This window comes from Hypanus sabinus, chromosome 3 (genome assembly GCF_030144855.1).
Source record: "Hypanus sabinus isolate sHypSab1 chromosome 3, sHypSab1.hap1, whole genome shotgun sequence".
In the NCBI taxonomy this organism is placed as follows: domain Eukaryota; kingdom Metazoa; phylum Chordata; class Chondrichthyes; order Myliobatiformes; family Dasyatidae; genus Hypanus; species Hypanus sabinus.
Window position 1 is genome coordinate 42,186,687 of NC_082708.1, and position 25,819 is coordinate 42,212,505.

General features: G+C 43.5%; 1 long non-coding RNA gene across 2 annotated transcripts; it reads left to right on the plus strand.

Moving 5' to 3' along the window:
• The first annotated feature begins 14 nt into the window (after positions 1-14).
• Positions 15-18,443, plus strand: LOC132391244 (uncharacterized). Of its 2 annotated transcripts, XR_009511135.1 has the most exons (4): positions 15-143; positions 8,590-9,031; positions 14,298-14,445; positions 15,642-18,443. It is a non-coding gene; the product is annotated as an uncharacterized LOC132391244 (long non-coding RNA). The 2 variants fall into 2 exon arrangements; XR_009511134.1 differs by having other exon boundaries at positions 14,298-18,443.
• Positions 18,444-25,819: the final 7,376 nt, after the last annotated feature.

Here is a 25,819-nt window from a genome sequence, read left to right on the forward strand (position 1 = left end):
TGCCGTACGTCGGAGAGAAAGCCGGCGGAGGCGGGTGGCCTGTGGTCTTCAACGGAGAGGACGCAGTACAACAACCTTCCCTTAGGGTGTTCACATGAGCACCGGTTAAGAGTCCGAGTGTGCCACTCGGCCACAACATTAAGGTTCTGAATCTCTACATTTCGTTATCTTCCATCTGTTGTACATGAAGAATTTATAAACCTCAATCTTAAAAATGTTGAAAGACTTGCCTTTAACTGCACTTCGAGGAAGAGTACAAAGAACAAGTATTAACCTATCCGCCCTAAATAAATCATCGTCAGGTGCCATGCCCAGTTTGAGCTCTGACTGCCATGGCCCACACACTCCTGTTTCGGGTCATTGGTGTTCATCTCCAGTTCTCTGGCTGCTGTCTCCATCATCATTGGTCTTTGCCTTCCGCTGGCTTTCTTCCCTTCAATCTTTCCTGTAATTACCCTGCATTCTAACTCTTTCCTAATCGCAGGTTCAATGAAGTTAAGTTGCCTTTTCATGATCTCATACATTATTTCTCTTTTTGTGCTTGCTCTGTTAATGACATCAACGTTAGATTTTTGTTTCGTCTATGATATTCTTTGCATCTTCCTCAAAAACCACATCTCTTCTGCTTCAATTCGTTTCCTCATGTTATTAGATATTGTCCAACATTCTGAGCCATATAACATAACTGGATAAACGTAACACGTCGGTACTCTGAGGTGGGTTGTCATGCCTATTTAGTGTTGGTCAGTATATTCTTCATTGTCGTAAAGGTGTCTTTTGCCATCCCTGTTCTTTTGATGTCCATGTTGCACCTGCCGTTTGATGTCACCCATCTTCCTAAGCAGCAAGGGTTCTGTACTTGTTTTATGTCTTCCCTGTTTATTCTCAGCCTGCAGAGAGGATTCTCCTTCTTTTTGGATATCACCATACATTCTGTCTTTTTGCAATTGATTGATAGACCCATTTTTGCACTTTCTTCAACAACTATATCAATTAAGTTTTGTAGTTCTTCTTCTGTACTTGCAATTAACACAGTGTCATCTACATATCTGAAATCATTGATGTTTTCACCACCAACTTTGATTCCCAAGATGTATCTTATTTTTGTAATATTGTTTCACCGTACACATTAAACAAATCGGGGAGAAAACACATCCTTGTCTAACGTCTCTCTTGATTTTTGTAAACTGACTCACTTCTCCATCTAGTCTTACAGCGGCTGTTTGTTCCCAGGAGGTCTTTCGAATCTAGATCTAGAGTTTCTTGTAATATTTCAAATAACTTAATTGTGCTTCACTATATCAAATGCTTTTGTGTAGTCGATAAAACAAACAAAATTTTAAAAGCTTATATCAAAAAGCCAAAGAAGAATGGTTAAACCAGGAATGTGAGCAACTGGAAAGATTCCCTAAATAAATAGAAGGCCTATATTTTTCGATTCAGAATTGGGTCTATTATCACTGACATATTCATGAAATGTATTGTTTTGCAGCAGCAATGCAGTGCAAGATATAAAATTTAAAGACAAATAACGAGACAGTATTCATGGGGGGTGGTAGGAGACTGTTCTTAGATATTCACTTTATTCCCCAATGATAGTAACATGAAGAGGGCATGTCTTCACATGGTGAGGTCCTTAATGATGGATACTGGCTTCCTTGAGTCACCACCTCTTGAAGAAGCCCTTGGTGGCGGAAGGGTTAAGCCCCTGGTGGAACTGGCTGAGTCTAGTCCTCTGCAGTCGCTTGCAATCACGTCCATATCAGGCTGTAATGCAACCAGTCAGAATGTTCTCCACTGTGTATCTACAAATTTGCAACAGTCTTTGGTGATACAGTATAGCAAATCAAAAACTCCTAATGAATTAAAGTTGCTAGCCGCCTTTGTAATTGCATCAATGTGTTGGGCCCAAGATAAATCCTCTGAGATGTTGACTCTTAGGAGCTTGAAGCTGCTCACTTTTTCCACCACTCTCCCCTCAGTGAAAACTGGTAATGTGTTTTTATAAAGTATTTGACACAGTGGTGTGTTTTTGTGCAATAACCCATCAATCTAGTTTTTCTCATGAGAGAGGACATCCTCTTCACATCCACCCTGTCCATGCTATTCAGAATCTTGTATGTTGCAATCATCTCTCTTAATCACTGTTGACTCCAGTGAACACTGGCATAACCTCTCCAATCTTTTCTCATAAGATAACCGACGTTCCTGATGTCAACCTAGTAAACCTCTGATCTGCTTCCATTCGTATTACATCCCTCTTTAAATGTGAAGATCATTAATGTACATAGATCTGCTTGTCATCCTTCATGCTCACCTTCCTTCAGTCAACCTGGCTCCTGTCTCACACCTCCCTTTCTCCTCTCCATTCTTATTCCCAACAATGAACTTAGATCTGAAACATTGACAATTGCTCCCTCCTCCTGAAGATACCTCTCAACCTCTCACAGATTGTTTGACACTCTTTATTTTTTATATTATTTCCTTGCCAAAATGCTATTTTTTGCACATTATACTCTGCCATATGAAGCTTGTATCCCTCTGCAGCTTAAGTATGTTTCTTAATTCAGCAACCCATCAATGGCCATCAGAAAATTTAGCAAACATATCCTTGGTGCCTTCATCCTGGATATTTATATAAGTTATAAAAAGTTGAGATCCCCAGGCTGAATGTAATGACATACAATTCATTACATCTTGCCAATAGTGTTGTGTTTTTAATAATTCAATAACATTTGAGTAATCTTATATATACAGTATATTTGGTTAAGTATTCTTGTTCATTTAAACAATTCAGTACAGGTTATTGTGGATGTGTAAATATGTGAATTGCATACGTCATCACGCTACCATTTTGGACTCCCGTGTCTTCATTTGAATTAGTTTATTGTTTTGAAGTTAAAAATTTTTTAAATGAACCCAAGATGGCTACCAACCCATTCAAGCGCAGCAAGACGTTAAAAATTTTAAAAAAGCGCAACAAGGAGACAGTAGAGTTAGGAATAAAAGCAGCCCAACATTGTCCTTTGGAAGGGAAGACACAATCGAGTTTTTTTTAAATAAGAGAACAGAAGAATTCACAGCTTACGGGGTGATAATAATCACTTTAAAAAGAGCAGAAATGCTGGTTACATTGGAATGATTGACAAATTTGATCACACAACATGTAACTGCCTCATGCATACTGAACTAATTCAACAATAATTTGAAGCAAATGAAATCGCCAATGAGAAACCAGTACCATTTGCCGAGTTCGTTAGGTTTAAAGGCATACAGTTTGGCTTCGAACTTTATCTTCTCCAACCAAACCAGTAGAAATGAGCTTTGCTGATATTGTCAAAGTAATGCAAGAACTTAAAAAACCAAAGCCATTGTTGATTGCAGAACATTTTAGGTTTCAGAAGCAGAATCAAAAGGAAGGGGAATCCATTTCCGCTTACATGGCTGAATTGAAGAGATTGAGCATTGTCAGTTCAGTAATGGGCTTAATGATGCACTGAGAGATTATTTAGTTTGTGGAATCTTAGAAGAAAGCATTCAAAAACAGCTCCTAACTAATGCACAACTTACACTAAAAGAGCAGTTGAAATCGCTGTTTCAATGGAAACGGCAGACAGAGATGCGGTTGAGTTGCAGTCAGAAATTAAAGAGAGCATCAACGAGATTGAACAGCCTGAGCAGAAGCTGCCCTGGCTGAACAAATTGTGTTATATGTTGTAGGGGCTCACCTTCACCAAGCAAATGCAGGTTTAAAAGTGAAACTTCAATAAAAATGTGACAAAGTAGGACATGTACAAAGAGCATGTCAGACAGACAAAAGCAAATGGACTGCTCGGGGAAGAGAAAAAGCTAAAAAAATCAAGTTACAGTTTCAATACGATCACTGGTCTGCATGCTGTTGGTTAAAAGACACTCCTCTTGACATATGCAAACTGAAAGTCTCCCTGTTACAGCAGAGATGATTTAAAGAGAAACCAGAAAAGTGTCCATACTGTCTCAGGTCTATATGGCCACCCAAAATGGCTGGAATGTGCAGCAGAAACTCCAGTTCCCCCATTTTTACTAGCGCTGAGATGAACTTGTCCATTACAGAGGTGGTCTTCTGTGGGGATTGAGAGCTGTACCATCCAAGCTGAGGGTTAAAGTGTTGGAGGAGCTATATGTTGGTCATCACTGACTCAATGCTTTGGTGATCTACCATCAGCAGATCAAGCAGCTTGCCATGTACTGTACAGAATGCCAACGTGTCTAGAAGATGCCAAGAGTGGCATCTCTCTATCCTTGAGAATGGCCTGCATTGCCCTCTCAGAGGATTCATGTGGATTTTGCCGGACCATTCATGAACACAAATTTCTTGGTAGTGAATGCAACTATAAAGTGACAGGAAGTTTTCCCTATAGCCTCTACTATAGCTTCGCACACTGTTGATGTATTAAGAAGCCTCTTTGCATGGACTGGTGTTCCAGAACACTTAATCAGTGACAATGGACCACAGATTGTGGGGAAACTGTTTCAGTCATTCCTGAAAATGAATGGAATAAGACCATCTACATCATACCACACAGCTGCCAGTGGCTTGGCAGAAAGGTTGGTCCAGAGTCTAAAGAATGTACTGCAAGCAGTGTCAGCAGAACACTCTACACCAACACTGAACCAGAAACTCATCAATTTCCTCCTTGCATGTTGCAATGCAACACATCTCACAACCAAAAACTCACCAGCCATGCTGTTCCTCAGTCATCCCTTGCATTCATGCTTGCATCTCCTCAAACCCAAATTCCAAAGGAGTACTGTATGTGGGACAAACAACTGAGATAAATTTAAGGCTCCTCAAACAAGGAGGTTCAATGTTTCTCTCCTGGGCAAGCAGTCCTGGCAAGGGACTACAGAGGTGATGAAAAGTGGCTACTCAGAAAGATTTGGGATAGAACTGGACCACTCTCCTACACAGTGGAGATTGCATCTGATATCATCTGGAGACGACACATTGATCAGTTGAGGAGAGCAGAGTCAATTGTTAGAGAAGAAAGTTGGCTACTTCTATTAGAACCACTTCCTGCAGTCCCAGAGTTAACTCCAACAACCACCATGGAGGAGGCCCCAGAACCTGAGATTGTTTCACAACTACTAGTCTCCCCCTTGTCAAGAGAGACATTATCCCTCAAGAGCAAGAAATTTCCCACAGCAATTAAATTTTTGGATCTGAACAATTTAAAATGTTCTATTCTGTGGATGTCTGTATAGAGTAGTTGTATCATATGATATACTAGGTATATAGTTAAGACGCATTCTCTATTGAGTTGGAGCTGATAGCTAAGCAGGAAGGAGTGATGTGTATTTAATATTTCAATAATATTTGAGTAACATTGTATACATATATATTCTCTAGAGTCTATAGTATCTCAAAGCAGAGGTGGAGGAGTATGCCTCATCATCAACTCTTCTTGGTGCACAAATATATCAATACTGTCCCAATTCTGCTCACCAGACCTGGAACATCTGGCAGTTAAGTACCATCCTTTTTACCTACCGCAGGAAATTTCTGGGATCATCTTGGTAGCAGCATACATTCCACCTCAGGCCAATGTCAATCAGGCTTAGATGATCTGAGCAATGGGATCAAAATCACTAAGCAATTACCATCAACAGATCACTTGCAATACTAGAGGAAACAACACGCTGGACCATTGTTACACCACCATCAAAAATGCCTACTGTGCTATTCCACGCCCTCACTTTGGGAAGTCTGATCACCTGGCTGTACTTATACTCCCTGAGTATAGGCAGAGACTGAAGACTGCAGCACCAGCAGTGAGGACCAAGAAGGTATGGATGAGGGAAGCACAGGAGTGCTTACAGGACTGCTTTGAATCAGCAGACTGGACTGTATTCAGGGATTCATCTTCGAACGTGGACGAGTATGCTGCAGTTGTTACCAACTTCATTAAAACCTGTGTGGATGAGTGTGTGCCCACAAAGGCTTAATGTACATTCCCAAACCAAAAGTCGTGGATGAATCAGGAGGTACGTTGTCTGCTGAAGGCTAAATCTGTGGCATTCAAGTCTGGCGATCCAGGCCTGTACCTGAAAACCAGGTATGATTTGTGGAGGGCTATTTCAAGGGCGAAGAGACAATTTTGAACAAGTTTGGAGGTGACATCAGATGTATGACAGCTCTGACAGGGTTTACAAGACATTACTTCGTACAAAGTGAAACCCAATAGCATGAATGGCATCAATGCTTCACTACCAGATGAACTCAACACCTTCTATGCCCGCTTTGAAAGGGAGACCACAACTACAGCTGTGAAGATCCCTGCTGCACCTGATGACCCTATGATCTCTGTCTCAGAGGCTGATATTAGGCGGTCTTTAAAGAGGGTGACCCCTCACAATGCAGAATGTCCCAATAGAGTACCTGGTAAAGCTCTGAAAACCTGTGCGAACTAACTAGCGAGGGTATTTAAGGACACTTTCGACCTCTCACTGCTACTGGCAGAGTTCCCTCTTGCTTCAAAAAAGCAACAACTATACTAGTGCTAAAGAAGAATACTGTGAGCTGCCTTAATGACTATCATCCGGTAGCACTCACATCTACAGTGATGAAATGTTTTGAGAGTTTGGCCATGACTAGACTGAACTCATGCCTCAGCAAGGAACTGGACCCATTGCAATTTGCCTATCACCACAACAGGTCATTGGCAGACACAACCTCAATGGCTCCCCACACGACTTTAGACCACCTGGATAACACAAACACCTATGTCAGGATGCTGTTCATTGACTATAGCTTAGCATTTAATACCATCATTCCCACAATCCTGATTGAGAAGTTACAGAACCTGGGCCTCTGTACCTCCCTCTGCAATTGGATCCTCAACTTCCTAATGGGAAGACCACAATCTGTGTGGATTGCTGATAACATCGCCTTCTTACTGACGATCAACACTAGTGCACCTCAGGGGTGTGTGCTTAGCCCACTGCTCTATGCTCTCTATACCCTTGACTGTGTGGCTAGGCATAGCTCAAATGCCATCTATAAATTTGCTGACAATACAACCATTGTTGGTAGAATCTCAGATAGTGACAAGTGAGATATACAGGAGTGAGATATGCCAACTAATGGAATGGTGTCGCAGCAACAACCTGGCACTCAACGTCAGTAAGATGAAAGAGCTGATTGTGGAAGGGTAAGATGAAGGAACACATACCAATCCTCATAGAGGGATCAGAAGTGGAGTGAGTGAGCAGTTTCAAGTTCCAATGTGTCAAGATCTCTGAGGACCTAACCTGGTCCCAACATATCAATGTAGTTATAAAGAAGGCAAGGCAGCAACTTTACTTCATTAAGAATTTGAAGAGATTTGATATGTCAACAAATACTCACAAAAACTTCTATAGATGTACCATGGAGAGCATTCTGACAGGCTGCATCACTGTCTGGTATGCGGGGTGGGGGGAGCAATTGTGCAGGACCAAAAGAAGCTGCAGAGGGTTGTAAATCTAGTCAGCTCCATCTTGGGTACTGGCCTACAAAGTACCAAGGATATCTTCAAGGAGTGGGTGTCTCAAAAAAGCAGCGTTCATTATGAAGGACCTCCAGCACCCAGGGCATGCCTTTTTCTCATTGTTACCATCAGGTAGAAGATACAGAAGCCTGAAGGCACACACTCAGCAATTCAAGAACAACTTCGTCCCCTCTGCCATCTGATTCCTAAATGGCCATTGAACCATTTACGACCTCACTTTGAACACGACCTCACTTTTTAAAATATCTATTATTTGTTTTTTTGCACAATTTTTAATCTATTCAATACTGTATATGTATACTGTAATTGATTTACTTATTTGTTATTATTATATTTTTTCTTTCTTCTATTTTATGTATTGCATTGAACTGCTGCTGCTAAGTTAATACATTTCACAACACACACCAGTGATAATAAATCTAATTCTGATTCTGATTGTTTGATTAAGCATTCTTGTTCATTTAAATAATTCATTACAGGTTATGTGTATAAATTTGTGAATTGCAGATGTCATCATGCTACCGCATGATATGTGTGTTCCTCGCTTAAAGTAAACACAAAGATAGACCCACAGTCCTGGATTCCTGAGTCTTCCTTTAATTAGTTTAATGTTTTGAAGTTACAAAACATAACAAATAGCTTCAAGCAATTTCCTGCACTTTAGTTCCCTGCTTTCAGTCTCCCTCATATTTTCAACAAGTTATATTTACATTATCACACTAACCACTTTTTTGAAGACACCAAAATGAAGTCTATCAGAGTTATCAGTTTGCAGCTACAATAGTTTGCAAAGTGACTCGTCACTGCTTATTGTAATTTTTCTGAATTCCTACTTCTCTTCCATTTCTCAACCTGCAGCTGACAAAGATGCAAGTGCAAAGGGAGAGACACTGAAGCAGATTGAACAATTCATTGAATTTTAATAAGAACTGTGCAGTATAAAAAGGAGAAGTAATAAACACTAGGCTTGTAGGGCCATTACCTAAACTCTCAAACTAAAGCTAAAACCCTCAGAAACAGCTTTATTTACATATTTTATATCTTTATTTTTCCCTTTCAGGGTTCTTTTGAAGACCCTGACCTGGAGTTACACACTGACTTCGGTTCTTTGCGGGAATGGGACCTGCTCTTGGGGTTCCTTAACTGGCCATTGTTCAGCACACCAAGGGTTTAGCCTGAGAGTCTGGCTCGAATTCGGAAGCCTAAGATCTTGAGGCTGTGGCAGATCAAGGGTCAGTGTCATGGCAGGAGACCTGTGTGTCGTGGAGGGAGTCAGGATATCTGATGTGAGCCTGAAGATCTGAGATTTTTGTGACCTTCAGGCACAGAGTTCGGAAAAAGCAATGTAATGGACTTCTAACATCGTAAACCAGCAAGTTGTTTGTTATGTCTGCCTGCTCGCTGGTGAACAATGGAGCCACCTCCTTTTCCCTTATTAGGGAGAGAGAGAATCTGCAGTATGTCGTATGCTGGATGAAACATGGTCTTTGGGGTAACTGCAGGTCTGTGTCTTTGCTATTGCTTTGCTCATGTTGAGTGCTCGGTGGTGGTACCAATGCTTGCTTTTTTTTTGCTAGTGGGGGTAGGGGGGAATTGTTGCTCACTGCCGCTTACATGTGGGAGGGAGGGGAGCTGGGAGGGACTGTGGGGTTCTTGTGTTTATCTGTCGTTCATTCTTTGGGGCACTTCTCTGTTTTCGTAGATGTTTACAAAGGAAAAGCATTTCAGGATGTATATTGTATACTTTTCCCTGACATTAAATTAGACCTTCCAACCTTTGAAGCCAACACTGCAGCTCAGAAGCAGTACCTTAATACTAAATTAATTTTGCTCCTTTACAGCATCAATCTAAGTTGTAGGCTTCTTTAAGGAACATGGATTAAGGGCAGCAGGTAGTGTTGTGATCGCTGTGCTTTGGTCAAGACTGAAACGAAAGGAAGAGAGTTAAATATAATCACAATGAAACACTAATTGGCTGGAATGTGCATACTCACAAGCATGATTGCTGACCCTGTTCAGCTTCCCGCCTGCAAGGGCATCCAGACTCTGCGGCAAAGTCTGTGGTTGAGACAACAGCTATTTCTGGAACATTACTTGTATTCTGTACAATGAAGTGTGAATCAAAAAATCTGCTTAATTCTTCTTCCACTTCCTAATTTCCCTTTAATAATTAACAAGGCTTTTTTACTACATTTTTTTTACATTTCCAGCTATATTTATCTTGTCAACACACGCATGCTGGAGGAACTCAGCAGGCCAGGCAGTTTCTATGGAAAAAAGTACTGTTGAAGATCTTCTCCACAGATGCTGCCTGGCCTGGTGAGTTCCTCCAACATTTTATGTGATGCTGTTTGGATTTACAACTTCTGTAGGTTTTCTCTTGTTCATACCTTTATCTTGTATTCTATTTTGTCATCCATGTATCAGTACTTTTTTTTACACTTTGTCCATTCTTCTAAGTAATCACCCATTTTTGATACTTCCTCTGGCTGTTTTAGTTTACAGTGAATGGTGGATCCAGTCCATGTGATTTTCCTTTTCGTATAGAAAAGTACCCTTGCATACAAAACAAATATCAGGGATCAGACTTGAGATATACAGTAACTCCAACATCAACAAAAACACCTTTAAAAGAATTTCTGTACAGATTGCCTGAATATGGTAAAGAATCTCTATCAACTTCAATTTTCAACTTAACAAACTACAAGAAGTTAATTGCTGATGGCTATCACCATCTCAATGCTGCCTGTGTTTAAAATATCTGCCAAATTTCCAATATACCTCCGATGTTCAAGATAATCATGTAGACTGGAGAAGTTCTACAAAGTCCACCAAAACAGAATTTGTTTTCATGGGTAGAGAAAATGATATAATGACACCAAGAACATTACACTAAATGGAAAGAGGAGCATGAAATTTGCTGACTCACATGGAGGTATTGAAGTCTCTAAATAGTTGGAATGGAGAAAGCAAAAAGCAAGTGTTGAATCTTCTGTAGTTGCATAGGAAGGTGCTATGAGAAGAGGAGTCTATGTCAGTACAGATGGAAGAGTGAATCAAGAAGTTGGAAGGGAGTGGAATTTTAAAAAAGGTAATTTTATCTCATAGTGGCTCACTTACTCCTCCTTCAGACACACTGGTAAAGGGATTTGAAATTATGCTGATGGTCTCTTGAATGTGAAGGCTGATGGAGTAGAAAGTGACACCAAGAGCAACTCAGCCTTGATGTCAGTGAGAAGTGATTAGAATGGAAGTGCAGGATGTCATGGTCCGGTCTGAAGTCTGCATTCCGGTTCACGTTCTGGTCTGTGGACTTCGGACTCTAGGTCCTCCGACTGTCCCTTGTTTCGGTTGGGCTCAAGCATTTGCACGTGATGCTCATCTTGTTGGCTGGGAATATTAAGTGGCTCTGGGATTGAGTGTAGTTGGGGGCTCGTCTCATCAGTCCCCGCTTGGTGTAACCCACCGGTGGAAGGCTGGTTCATTCAGTGAGTTATGGATTTGGCTGTTCCGTAGCCCACCAAGGTTACTGGCCGCCTCGAGTCTTGGAGCCACCCCAGACTGAGCTCCCTTCCTGTCCCTCACATCCGTTGGGTAAGCCAGGCCAATTGCCGTTACCCTGCGGCTGGTTCTGTCCCTGTCCCTCGCCTCCTTCGGGTAAGCCAGGCTGATTGCCGTTACCCTGCGGCTGGTTCTGTCCCTGTCCCTCACATCCGTTGGGTAAGCCAGGCCAATTGCCGTAACCCTGTGGCTGGTTCTGTCCCTGTCCCTCGCCTCCTTTGGGTAAGCCAGGCTGATTGTCGTTACCCTGCAGCTGGTCCTGTCCCTTGCCTCCGTCAGGTAAGCCAGGCCGATTGCTGTCACCCTGCGGTTGGTCCTGTCCCTTGCCTCCATTGGGTAAACCAAACCGTTTGCCGTTACCCTGCAGTTGGTTCTGTCCCTTCCTGTCCCTTGCCTCCATCGGGTTGTGTCCCGCATCCTGCCCAGGAGGCTAGCTCTAAGCCCCAAGACTCTAGACTCGAGATACCCAAGCCTCCAAGAACTCCAAGCCCCAAGACTCTAGCCTCGAGATACCCAAGCCTCCAAGCCCCAAGACTCTAGCCTCGAGATACCCAAGCCTCCAAGCCCCAAGACTCTAGCCTTGAGCTACCCAAGAACCCCAGTCTCCAACTCCTAGAACCCAGGCCTTGTCATGTCTTCACCTGGTTTGGGGGTCCGAGCCTGAGTCAAGGCCCAGGCTCTGGATCTGGGTCCAGTCTTGAGCTTGGAGTCCACCCCAGGCTCCTTGTTCCCAGTCCCTTGTCCTGGTCCTGCTTCCCTAGGCCTGTCTGCGACCTGTCCCGTCCTGTTCCGAGTACTTCAGTGTCTATGTCCTGCATTTGGGTCCAGTCTCAATGCCCCCCAGTATGACACAGGAAGTGGAACTGATATGGTTGATACCCTGTCAATGTTGGTAGAAGAAAGCCAATTTGGGGAAATTGCATCAGACCCCATGATGGAGAATGTAGGCTAACTATATGGCTTTACACAGCATATAGTAGTACTCTGCTGAAACTCAAGGTTTCTTTGTACATTCTTAGCTCCTTTTAAATTATTTGGAGTATGGTTAATTGTTTAGAGATAAGTGTACTCTTTATTCCATTTTGAAAACTTTTAAAGTTTAATGGTTGCATAATGGTAAGGAGCTTTATTCAAAGCAAGTCCATGTATGTAGAGCACATGTATGGGCAGGGGAATTCTAGGAAAATTAAGAGATTAAAATTATGATATTGCATGGCTCTAAATGATAACTGTATATACTGGGATCAGTTCTCATACCAACAATTCATCTCCTCTCACCAATGCTGCTCAGAACACAGATTTTTATTGCTCCAGATTCCAGCATCTGCAGTCTCGTGTCTTAATCCTTCATGTCACTTCCGTTAAATGACTTGCTTTTCCTTTCAGCTTGCAGTTCTCATTGCATTAAAAAAAACTTTTCTCCCTGTCTGAAGAAGCTAGCAAATTCTCTGTTTTTCGTGTATATTCCATATTCAGATTTAAAGTGTTTTATTAGATTTTACCATCTTTAGTTACTGTACAATTTTAGTTGATGTCTCCTGCACTTTGCTGCCCTCTGCTGATAAACCAAAGTTTCCAACATCAAACTGAAATCTTTGGAGCAAGAGCTCTGACCAGGTGTACTTTCGAGCCTCTATACTAAGCAGTGATGCAACCAGTCACAATGCTCCCCATCGTACATTTTCCGGAGTATGTAGTGACATATCAAACCTCCTCAAAGTAAAGCTGCTGATGTGCCTCTTTGGTAAAGTATCAATGTGTTGAATCAGGATAAATCCTCTAAGATGTTGATGCCCTGGAACTTGAAATCCCTCACCTTTTCAATTGCTGAGCCTTCAACAAGGATTGGTGTGTATTCTCCTGACTTCCCCCTCCTGTAGTCTACAATAATTTCCTAGGTCTTGCTAACGTTGAATGCAGGATTGTTGTTGCGACACCACTCAAACAGCTTATCTGTCTCATTCCCGTATGTCTCCTCACTGCCATCTGATACTCTGCTAACAACGGGGTGTCATCAGTGATTTATGGATGGCATTTGTGCTATGCCTAGCCATGCAGTCATGACTGAGAGAGAACAGTGCAGTGGGCTAATCATGCATCCTTGAGGTGAGCCTGTGTTGATGGTCAGTGATGAGGAGATGTCATTACCAATCCATTCTGATCCAGTTGCAGAACAAGGTACAGAGGTCCAGGTTTTGAAGCTTCTTGATTAGAAGTAAGAGAGTGATGGGCTTGAACAGTGAGCTGGAATCAGTAAACAGCAGCCAGAGAAGGTGGTTGAGGCAGGTAGAAGCATTTAGATATGTACATGGATAGGAAAGGTTTGGAGATATATGGGCAAAATATGGGAAAATGTGAATAACTCAGGTGGGAAGCTTGGTTGGTATGGACCAATGGAGTGAAGGGAACGCGTTTGTGCTGTGTAACTCCATGATTCGATAACGATTCATTTCTCATTCCATTAACATCTATAGTAAATAATATGATGTATTCTTGTGCATTGATAACAGGAGCCATTGCCAGATCCCATCTCATGCTGAAACATTTTATCGTGTGATTCTCCCGTTTCACTGCAACATTTTTTTTCAGTTGCTATTGATTTATTTGTAAATTGAGGTAAATGCCTGGATTAGTAGGGGGTGGGTTAAAATGAGTGGGAGAAATATTGTCAGTAGTTAGGTGAGGTAACGATTTAACCGCTACCCAGACGCAGTGTGTTTGGATATGTTCACTGTGCTTCCTGTTACTTCTGTTTCTGTTTCCTTTTCACAACCTATAAATTAAAAACAAATAAAGTTAACAACATAGTAGTTAGATAATGTCATGTCAAAAATGGAATCGGGTTTAATAATTATAGAATGATCTACGTTTTGGAAGATGGCACCTACTTTTAACTAACACTCAAGTACACAGCGTTTGTAATCTTACATGGCAGCAAAAATATGTACAGAATTTTATTCAGTTTTGAATTTGTTCTTACAATTGTAGGAAATACGGAATAAATGCATGTACTTTATTTCTCACCACTTTAGAAATCATAAAACCTTCCTTTTGCATTGTAAGTATTTGTAGTTCAATGATCGGTGAGGTATTGAATTACTGACCATGGCAATAGGGGAATCACAATATATATCCAAACTGGAATGGAATGGAATTGAAACTTAAAGCTTACATTATTTATGTTGTTCTTTGTGCTTTTCTTTGCAGTAAAGCTTGAAAAGGAGTGAAGTTGTATCAATGTAACATTGGTGAATATCTGAAGTGTATTCTATAAATCAGACAAATGACAGGAACTAATGCCAGTAATGGGGGTGAATGATGCAGAACCACTGATCAATGAAAATTCTCTGTTGCAGTAAGTATTGATTTTTCAGACTTGAGCCATAAAGTGAAGTTGGCAAGGTTTTAAGGAGTCAGAAAGTGATCCACATACTGTGGAGCAGTCCAGCCTTAGCATCTCAGTCTAGTTCAAATTCAGGTCATTAGGGATATATAAGATGTTAATAGTGCAAGCTCACCAACACATCTGCTGATGAAGGGCAAATGGAGATGTCTTGGATTTCTCATCATTACTTGAAATGTATGTGCAATGCCCTGGTAAAGGTTTTACTGTTAACATAATGGTTTTTCTGAGGAAATGGTGTTTGGGTTACCGTTGGAGATGAGGAATGTGGGCCATCTAATGAGGAGAGTGGAACAGGGAGAAGGTTCAGGAGAAGGCTGGGGAAGTGGTTCTGTGACTGGCACCCGTTGTGGGTTTTTGCCACGGAAACCAGTGGCTGTTAACGAGGGGGTAACGGGGCATATTTCCAGAGATGCTCAGCAAAAGGGGGTTTCATATGTAATTTGCCGTTTGTCATCCCAAGTCTGAATGTCATCCTTGCCTATGTTAATCAGAAATATAAGCAAAATATTTAGAAAATACTTAGCATTTCATTCATGGCCTTTCATTTTAATGAAATGTTAATTATCAATGAGATTCTTCCTGCCCTGCTGAATATTTCCAGCATTTTTAGTTTTCATTTCAGATTTTCAGCTCTGTAGTTTTGTTGGTTTTCTAAATTAGAGAGGCAGAGGGTTGTTGCTGATTGGCAGGGTGTGATGAATACCTGTATTTTTCTTGGACTAAGATATTCTTTCTTATTTACTTTTGAGCAGTAGCTGCAACTAGCACTCTACTGAGATAATGCTGCTTAAATGGCAGAATCAATTCTGTTCATCTAGCTGCTTAATGCACATATTATTCACCATGCAACAATTCCAAGAGAGATATAGGGAGCAGCATCAAAATTATAAAAAGCCATTCTGACTGCAATAAAGCCTCTGGCTCCATTAATTGTGATGGAATATAAAGTATCCTCCTGAAGTCTGGCTGCTCAGGGAAATTCAATTTCATCATACTTCTATCTCATAGGGCATTTAAGCTGTAGTCCTGACCACTTGGTTCTCAATCTAAAACAATTTAAGTGCAGAATGTTGTGAAGCAAGACTGCGTCATTGCCCTGATGTTGTTTTCTCAATTGATGTTTCTGTAACTTCCTCCAAATACAGGTTAAGGAAACCAGCATCAGCATCCTCTTCCAGTCCACTATCGCAGAGCCGAGTCCCTAATTTCAGTCCAATGGCCAGGCGATATCATTCAGGTGCCCAATTCCAGTCTTCTGAAACTGATATTCTATTCCAAGTTTTAATCTGCCAAGAGATTATCTAGTGGAAAGAGAAAAATGATTCAAAAACATTTCAAAACCTTCTTGGAAAAAATGCAAATTTACAGTTTTTATTTTAATCCACCTAGACCTATTTTCAACTCATTTAAATTATTTCTCCTCTAGCTATTTATATGCTTTCTTCTTTCTTTTTTTCGTCTAGAATATTGAAGTCTTCATTTTATTATTGGTGTTCTTAAAGGCCTCCTGACTGAAATACGTTCAACTTATCACACTTATTTCACTAGAACTAGTGTACAGGATGCCATTGTTTTGGAATGCTGCTTGCCAATATTTTCTTTAGGGTAATTAACAATGGATCAATAATGTTAGCCTTAGCAGCAAATACACTATTACTGTGACTGAATAATTGAAATTGGTTTGTCATTGTAACATGCACCAAGATACAATGAAAAGTTCTCATCAGATCTACTAACTTATTGCCTGTTACCCCACTGGCGTCTCAGGCAGCAATGAAGGTCCTTCATCGCTGATAGTATTCATAGTTTCATCCTGTCAGTAGCTTCCTCTTGGTTTTCACTACTGTCAGTCATGCAAGTCCCAGGTGGAGACTTCAGAATACCATCACACACAGATGTAGAAGGATCTTTCATTGCTGTTTCTGTAACAATTTTGTTTTACCAGTCAGGGTTGTTAGCCCTGAGCTGTACCCCTGAACCAGGATGACCAGTGGACCACTCTTGATCTAGTATCTATTCTTTGACCTGTTTGGCATGGGTGACCCTACCAAGAACCAAAGCATAATACCCTGACTCCAGCCAATATAGCTCTTCATGTCATTCAGGCAAACAAGGTTGTAGTCCTCTTGGAGGATCCAGTCTGATTATGTCACACATAATTGCATCAACTTTAGTAAAAGGAAAACAATTAAAAAAATGGATTTTCATATGGGAAGCAGATTTGGTCTTTGTATATTCACTAAATGCTTGATAGTTCTATAGAATCATATAACACTACAGCACAGAAAACAGGCCATTTGGCCCTTCTAGTCTGTGCCAAAAATTTTCTTCTCCTTCTCCTTCCACATCTTTTCTTCTACTAACAGCTGCAAGGCAGCAGGGCCGGACAGCATCCCAGGGTGCATCCTTAAAGTGTGTGCTGAACAGCTGGCTGGTATGTTTACAGACATTTTTAATCTGACCCTCTCCCAATGCATAGTGCCCTCCCGTTTCAAATCATCCATCATTGTCCCTGTACCTAAGAAAACCAAGGTAGCATGCCTCAATGTTTGGTGCCCTGTCACACCTCAATAATAAGCAAACACTTTGAGAGGCAGGTTATAGACCATCTGCAGTATGCTACCAGCCACACTGGACCCCCTACAATTCACCTACCAATGGAACCAGTCTACCAATGACACCATAGCTACAGCACTACACACCATCTTCAGTCACCTGGAGAAGGAAAATACTTACATTAGGATGCTGTTCCCAGACTACAGTTCAGCATTCAACACCATCGTTCCCTCCAAACTTGCCAGGAAGCTCAGAGACCTCAGCCTGCACCCCACCTTGTGCAGCTGAATCTTAGACTTCCTACTGGATTGTTGATAGGTCGTAAGGAAGGGCTTCCTCGCCTCTACCCCTCTGACCCTCAACACAGTTGCTCCCCAGGGTTGTGTCCTGAGTCCCCTTCTCGACTCCCTTTACACCCATGATTGTGCCGCCACACGCAGCTCCAATCTGCAGATCAAATTTGCAGAAAACATGACTTTGATTGGCCTTATTTCTAGCGGTGATGAGATAGCCTACAGAGGAAGGATTGACACTCTGACACAGTGATGCCAGGATAACAACCTCTCCCACAATGTCCAAAAATCAAAAGAGCTGATTGTGGACTACAGGAGGGACGGAGACAGGCTCAGCCCAATCAACATTAATGGGTCTGCAGTTGAGAGGGGGAGTAGTTTCAAGTTCCTCGTTATACACATCACTGATGATCTCGCCTAGACTGTACACACTGGCTTTGTGGCAAAAAAAAAGCACAACAGCATATCTTCCACCTCAGGTGACTGAAGAAGTTCAGCATGGACCCCCAAATCCTCAAGGCCTTCTACAAGGGCACCACTGAGAGCATCCTGACTGGCTGTATCACCACCTATATGGGAACTACACCAACCTTGATCACTGGGCACTGCAGAGAGTGGTACAGACAACTCAACGCATCTGTGGATGTGATCTTCTCTCCAGTGAGGAGAATTACAGCAGCAGGTGCAGAAAGAAGGTCTGGAAGATCATCAGGGACACCAGTTGCCCCAACCATAAACTTTCAGCTGCTTCTGTCTGGCAAACACTACTGCAGAATGAAACCCAGGACTAACAGACAACAAAACAGCTTCTTTCTACAAGTCATTAGACTTAAAAATTCACATGTCTGTACATTGCAACAGAGTCATAACACAAAGATTTTTATTCACTCACGTTGTGGAATGGATATAAATAAATTCTAAATTCTATACCTCTGCAACGATTCTGTAATTCAAAGCACAAAGGGTAAATGCATTATTCCATTCCAAACCTGAAAGTTTCTTTGATCAATACCACCAAACCACTACTTCCATTTTTTCTTGAATATATTGTGGCCAAGAATATTAAGACTTCAGTTATCCCATTTTTAGAATCATGGATTAAAAGAATCATTACAGTGCAGAAGAAATCATTGGCTCCATCAGATCCATATGCTTTTGCTAAAGCAATTCAGTTCATCTCACTGCTACTATTCTTGCTGATATTTTTCTTCATTTAAATTCAGCTTGAATACATCTGCAGACAAATGTGACGTATTGCCCTTTGGGAGAACAAACCTGGGTGGAATTTACACAGTGAACGTTGGGGCACTGAGGAGTGTGGTAGAAGGGCGGATCTGCGAATAAAGATTCATAATTCCTGGAAAGTAGCATCACAGATAGGTAGGGCCAGAAAGACAGCTTTTGGCATATAGGCCTTCATAAATCAGAGTACAGAGTTGGGATGTTATGTTGGTTACATAAGACATTGGTGATGCCAAATTTGGAGCATTGTATGCACTTCCAGCCACTTTCCAATGGGGAAGATATCAATAAGATTGAAAGAGTATAGAGAAAATTTACAAGGATGTTGCTGTGACTTGAGGACCTGAGTTTTAGGGAAAATTTGACTAGATTATGAATTTATTCCCTGGAGCGTAGGAGAATGAGAATAGATTTGATAGAGAGCATCAAAATTATGAGTTGTATAGATAGGTTAAATGCAAGCAGGCTTTTTCCATAGAGTTTGGGTGAGACTAGGACTAGAGGTCATAGGTTAAGGCTGAAAGGTGAAACTTAAGGGGAACTTGTTCGCTCAGAAGATGATGTGAGTGAAATGAACTGCTAGCCTAAGCTGAGGATTCAAAGATTCAAGATGCAAAGTACATTTATTATCAAAATATGTAAGCAGTATACAACTCTGAGATTCACCTTCCCACAGACAGCCACAAAGCAAAGAAAACCATGGAACCCATTCAAAGAAAAACATCAACCCCTATGTGCATAAAGAAACAAATTACAAAAAGGGCAAAAAAATGAGCGAGAAACACAGAATATAAAACACAAAATCAAAAGAGTCCAGGCATATTCGGTTCAGCTAAGTTCAGTTCAATATAGTGCTGTGTTGGTCATTATCTGCAGGCTGCCCCAGTCAAAATCTCACAAAATAGCAACAAAAAAGGAGTGCCCAGAAACACATGGGTAGGTTGTGGAGGATGAGGGTCCAGGTATGCTTCATATGTGACAAGGCAAAATAACATTTTGGCATGGACTAGATGGGCCTAAAGGTCTGTTTGTGCACTGTAATGCCCATCACTTATCCATCACTTTTTCAAGCAGGAGTAAATCCCACTTTAAAACATTTCCTCATATTATATTTGGTCATTTTGCAAATGCCTTTGCAGTAGTTCTCAAGCATTCTGGCAGCTGTGTTGTACAGAAATGGATAAAAGATTTCCAGACGCTGTTGAACTAGCATCTTATTGTTTATTTTAGAGATATAGTGTGGAACAGACCCTTCTGGCCCAATAAGCTGTGCTGCACAACAACCCACCTATCTAACCCTAGACTAATCACAGGTTAATTTGCAATGACCAGTTAATCTACGGACAACTGGAGGAAATCCACATGCTCATGGGAAGGGCATACAAACTTTTTACAGAGGATACCAGAACTGAACCCCAAACTCTGACGCTCCGAGCTGCGTTAGCGCCCGTGCTTCTTGGGGCATATTCTGGACTTAGTGTTTAGCAAGATATTAACTTCAGCAACAAATATTTAGACTTGAACATAACATTTAAAATGCAGCTCCTGACAATGGGTTCCTAGAGCTGTGAACAGCAGTTAATTTAAAAACCAGACAATGTTGATTAACATTGCCTAGAGTGCGGGTGCAAAGAAGGTGTGCAAGTCATATGTAATTCAAAAGGAGCATTGTAGATACATTGTAAACGTAGAATTGTCCTTTGATCTTTAGCATATATGAATGTTGGGGCGAACATGACTCTTCCTCCGAAAGGGTCTCAATATGATGCTTACTGCTCAGTTTTAGTGAATAAACCACCTCTGTATCTAGTAGCTTCAATTTTTTCTCCAATAACTTTGTACACACCGCAACACTGCTAACTGCTACACTACCATGGCACCCCTAATATAACCTTTTCACATTTGGACTTTATAGTTCCAAGACCCTCTATACATTAATGCTCTGAAAGGTCTTGCCATTTACTGGATACTTTCCTCTTACATTTGACCTCCATTTGCCTTTTCTGCACGTAAATTTCCAACTGATCAACATGCTGTCATATCTTTTGGTCCTCACTGTCCACAACTTCACCAATTTTTGTATAGTATGCAAACTTGCCAATTAGACCACCTATAATTTCATCCGAGCAACACACACAAAATGCCAGAGGAACTCAGCAGGCCAGGCAGCATCTATAGAAAAGAGTAAACAGTTGACGTTTCGGCCCAAGACCTTTTATCAGGACTGGAAAAAAAGATGAGAAGTCAGAGTAAGAAGGTGGGGTGAAGTGAAAAAGAAGTGGTAGGTAATAGGTGAAGCTGTGAGAGGGGGAGGGGTGAAGTAAAGGGTTGGGAAATAGATTGGTGAAAGAGATAATAAGTGGGAGAAGGGGGAATCTGATAAGAGAGGACAAAAAACCATGGGAGAAAGGGAAGGAAAGAGGAGGAAGCACCAGAGGGAGGTAAGGAAATGTGAGAGAGAGCGAAATGGGAATGGTGAATGGTAAAGGGGAGGTGGCAATTATCAGAAGTTCAAGAAATCGATGTTCATGCCATCAGGTTGAAGGTTACCCCAGAAGGAATATAAGGTATTGCTCCTCTAACCTGAGTGTGGCCTAATTGCAGCACTAGAGGAGGTCATGGACAAACATGTTGGAATGGGAATGGGAAGTAGGATTAAAATGGATGGCCACTGGGAGATCCTGCTTTTTCTGGCGGATAGAGGGTAGGTGCTCAGTGAAGCAGTTTCCTAATCTATGTCGGATCTCACTGATATACAGGAGGCCACACTGGGAGCAATGGAAACAGTAGATGGCCCCAAAAGGCTCACAGATGAAGTATCACCTCAACTGGAAGGACTGTTTGGGGCCCTGAATGGTAGAGAGGGAGGTGGTGTAGGAGCAGGTGCACCACTTGTGCTACTTGCGAGGATAAGTATCGGGAGGGAGATTAGTGGGGAGGGACAAATGGAGAAAGGCATCGCAAAAACCTGCAGAAAGCAGAAAGTGGGGGGGAAGGGGGGAGGAAAGATGTACTTGGTGGTGGGATCCTATTGGAAATGACAGAAGCTGATCTCCTGCAGGTCTCTGAATCAAAATTCCATATCAGTGTGCAGTTATTTCAAAAGGATCAAGATATACAATCAGATCATTGTATATCTTGTAGCGGTGTGCTACACGCAGCGCTAAAATTACGACACGGAGTCGGTAACTGCAGTCGAAGGAAAAAACTTTATTCGAAATCCTCAGCCTCACTTTTAAGCCTCCCTCGACCTGCCCCCCATGGCGCAGAGGCTCCAAAGCTCTGTGCTCGCAAACCCCCGTAGGCTATCTAATTGTGAGCCGGTTCGGATGTGCCAGGAAAGGGGTTGCCACATAACCCCCCCCCCCAGAACTGGCGATACACCCCCCGATGTCCACAGTCTGGGCCGGAACCTGCTTGGGAGGTCAGCCTCTGCGCCGAGGTGCTGGAAACTCGGCCGGTTGCGCCAGGTCCACATGGGCCGGTTTGAGGCGGTCCACCGTGAAAACCTCCTCTTTCCCCCCAACGTCCAGCACGAACGTGGACCCGTTGTTCCGGAGCACCATAAACGGCCCCTCGTATGGCCGCTGCAGCGGTGGCCAATGCCCGCCCCTTCATACAAACACAAACTTACAGTTCTGCAGGTCTTTGGGTATGCAGGTCGGGTTCCGCCCGTGCTGTGAAGTGGGTATGGGGGCCAGGTTACCGAGCTTCTCGCGTAGTCTGCCCAGGACTGCTGCGGGATCTTCCTCTTGCCCCCGTGGGGCTGGTAGGAACACCCCGGGGACGACCAGGGGCGCGCCGTATACCAACTTGGCCGATGAGGCGTGCAGGTCGTCCTTGGGCGCTGTGCGGATGCCGAGTAGAACCCAGGGAAGCTCGTCCGCCCAGTTGGCTCCTCTCAGGCGGGCCATGAGGGCCAACTTCAGGTGACGGTGGAAACGCTCCACCAGGCCGTTCGACTGTGGGTGGTAGGCAGTTGTGTGGTGCAGCTGAGTCCCCAGAAGGCTGGCCATAGCTGACCACAGGCTGGAGGTGAACTGGGCGCCTCTGTCGGAGGTAATGTGGGCCGGTACACCAAAGCGAGATATCCAGGTGGTGATCAGGGCTCGGGCGCAAGATTCGGAGATGGTGTCGGTGTGCGGGACCGCCTCTGGCCATCTTGTGAACCGGTCCACGATAGTCAGGAGGTGACGCGCTCTGCGTGACACTGGCAGGGGGCCCACGATATCCACATTAATGTGGTCGAAACGCCGGTGGGTGGGATGGAACTGTTGCGGTGGGGCTTTGGTGTGCCGCTGCACCTTGGCCGTCTGGCAGTGCATGCATGTTTTGGCCCATTCACTGACCTGTTTGCGGAGCCCGTGCCAAACGAACCTGCTGGAAACCATCCGGACAGTTGTCCGGATGGAGGGATGCGCCAAGTTATGAATGGAGTCGAAAACACGGCGCCGCCAGGATGTCGGGACGACGGGACGGGGCTGGCCGGTGGCGACGTCACAGATTAGGGTCCTCTCACCCGGGCCTACGGGGAGGTCCTGGAGCTGCAAACCGGAGACTGTGGTTCTGTAACTCGGAATCTCCTCATCTGCCTGCTGTGCCTCAAAGTCTACCCCTTGGGAAAGGGCATGAACGGTAGGGCGAGAGAGTGCATCTGCCACGACATTGTCCTTACCCGAGACGTGCCGGACATCCGTCGTGTATTCAGAGATGTAGGACAGGTGGCGTTGCTGGCAGGACGACCAGGGGTCGGACGCTTTCGTAAACGCAAAGGTAAGCGGTTTGTGGTCCGTGAACGCAGTGAAGGGCCGACCTTCTAGGAAGTACCTGAAATGCCGGATTGCCAGGTAGAGCACCAACAGTTCCCGGTCGAAAGCACTGTACTTGAGCTCGGGTGGCCGCAGGTGTTTGCTGAAAAACGCCAGGGGTTGCCAGCGACCTGCGATGAGTTGCTCCAGCACCCCACCGACTGCCGTGTTAGATGTGTCCACTGTGAAGGTGGTAGGGGTGTCCATTCTGGGATGTACTAGCATTGCGGCGTTTGCCAAAGCTTCCTTTGTTTGAACGAAAGCGGCGGCGGACTCCTCGTCCCAGTTAATGTCCTTGCTCGGACATTTGGCAGGATTGATTGTAAGACCGTACTCACTCAGTCGGGCGCAGAGTTGACGGAGGTGGGACAGATGCTCCTGACGACTGCTGCTGGCTATGAGGATGTCGTCCAAATAGATGAACGCGAAGTCCAGGTCCCTTCCCACCGCGTCCATTAACCGCTGGAATGTCTGTGCAGCATTCTTCAGGCCGAACGGCATGCGGAGGAACTCGAAAAGGCCAAACGGGGTGATGAGAGCCGTTTTGGGGACGTCGTCAGGATGCATCGGGATTTGATGGTACCCTCGTACGAGGTCTACCTTGGAGAAGATCCGTGCACCGTGCAGGTTTGCTGCAAAGTCCTGAATGTGCGGCACAGGGTAGCGGTCCGGTGTGGTAGCCTCGTTCAGCCTGCGGTAGTCGCCGCATGGTCTCCAGCCTCCCGTCGCTTTGGGCACCATGTGCAGGGGGAGGCCCATGGGCTGTCGGACCGCCGGATGATCCCCAATTCCTCCATCCTCTGGAACTCCTCCTTCACCAGTCGAAGGAAAAAACTTTATTCGAAATCCTCAGCCTCACTTTTAAGCCTCCCTCAACCTGCCCCCTGTGGCGCAGAGGCTCCAAAGCTCTGTGCTCGCAAACCCCCATAGGCTATCTAATTGTGAGCCGGTTCGGATTTGCCAGGAAATGGGTCGCCACAATCTTGTATTTCTTAAAATAGAATCCGGTGAAGACATTTGCATAGACTTACAACATCCAGTGTTGCTGCTGAAAAGTTTGAGTTTTCCAAGGAAACCAGTAATAGCCTCTTTCCCTGGTATGAGATTGCAGTTTTTCCCTTGTAACCGTTTGTTTAATAAATTCAGTTTTTCAAATACATCTGACAGTAAATATCTGACTGCATGTCAGACTTAGCAGTGACAATTTGTTTTTCAAGCTGCTAATCTGACATAAAAAATAAAGAAAAATTTAAAAAATATATATATATTGGTGTGCATACAGAGTGACAGTTGCTCTCAGCCTGAGTCCAAGCCTCTCTTGGGCACCTGTTGCTTTGTCCTACCTGGCCTGGCTGGGTCTGCAGTCTGCTGCTTGGAACAGGAATAGCAGAGAGCGGAGCTACCAGCTAGCACAGGCCACTGCAATGATGCTGGGTACAAGAATCCGCAGGATGCTGCCGGGAGTGGAGGCTGGTATTGGGAACCATCAGGCTCTGCCCTGCCGTCTGCCACTGTGTGGGGGTCTGGGGTTTAGGTCCCAGTGGTGGCGGCCCAGTAGGGTTATTGGGCTGGACCCTCCTTGCTCATGGTACATCTGCCAACAAAAACCTCTGGACAAGTGACAAAAACAATAACAGTCATGCCAGCTCAGACGTTCTTTGGATTAACAGGGTCCTCTCCAATGGTAGGGGAACCAGGATCATCCGGCTACTAGAACAAACCATACATGGACAACGTGGCATTAATGGAATGCAACTTCAACAGCAACCCATCTGAAAGAGGATGCATCAAGCATGTGGGGACTCCGGCAACCGCAAAGACCATTGTCCACATTCACAGAAAAATAACTGGTAACCCTGTAATCAAACATTGTCAACAGAGGATTGCTGTCACATCTTGAATTGGATGTACAAGTGCAACGCACCACAGCAACATCACCACAGAACTGAGCTGATCAGGAAACACAAGTTCAAACCCCACCTCCACAACTTGCAGATGGTGCAAAGGTAATAGCATCGCCTTGTACACAGGAAATATAATTTCAAACCTCACCTCGGGGCAAATCAATGCTGGCTGTTGCAAGTAGAGAGAAGATCATGGCTAAACTAGCAACTGTCAATCAATCAACTAGGCTCCACAGGCTTAGTGATAAAATTCCAGCAGACAACATGCAAGAAGCAGCCAATGAAACACTACTCACAACTGCAACTTCCAACATAGCTGAGACCAACAAAATGATACATGCATCGGCAACAGCAGTCTTAGAAATGAAGAACTAGAAAATGAACTACAGTGGGTCATAACCACTCTTGGAGACAATGATTGGAAGCCAAGATGAAAACCACATGGGTGCATCAGACTAACTCAGCTGCAGAAAAGTATGAAGATCAAAGATTAATCTCGGCTACTAAGGAAGTACAGAGG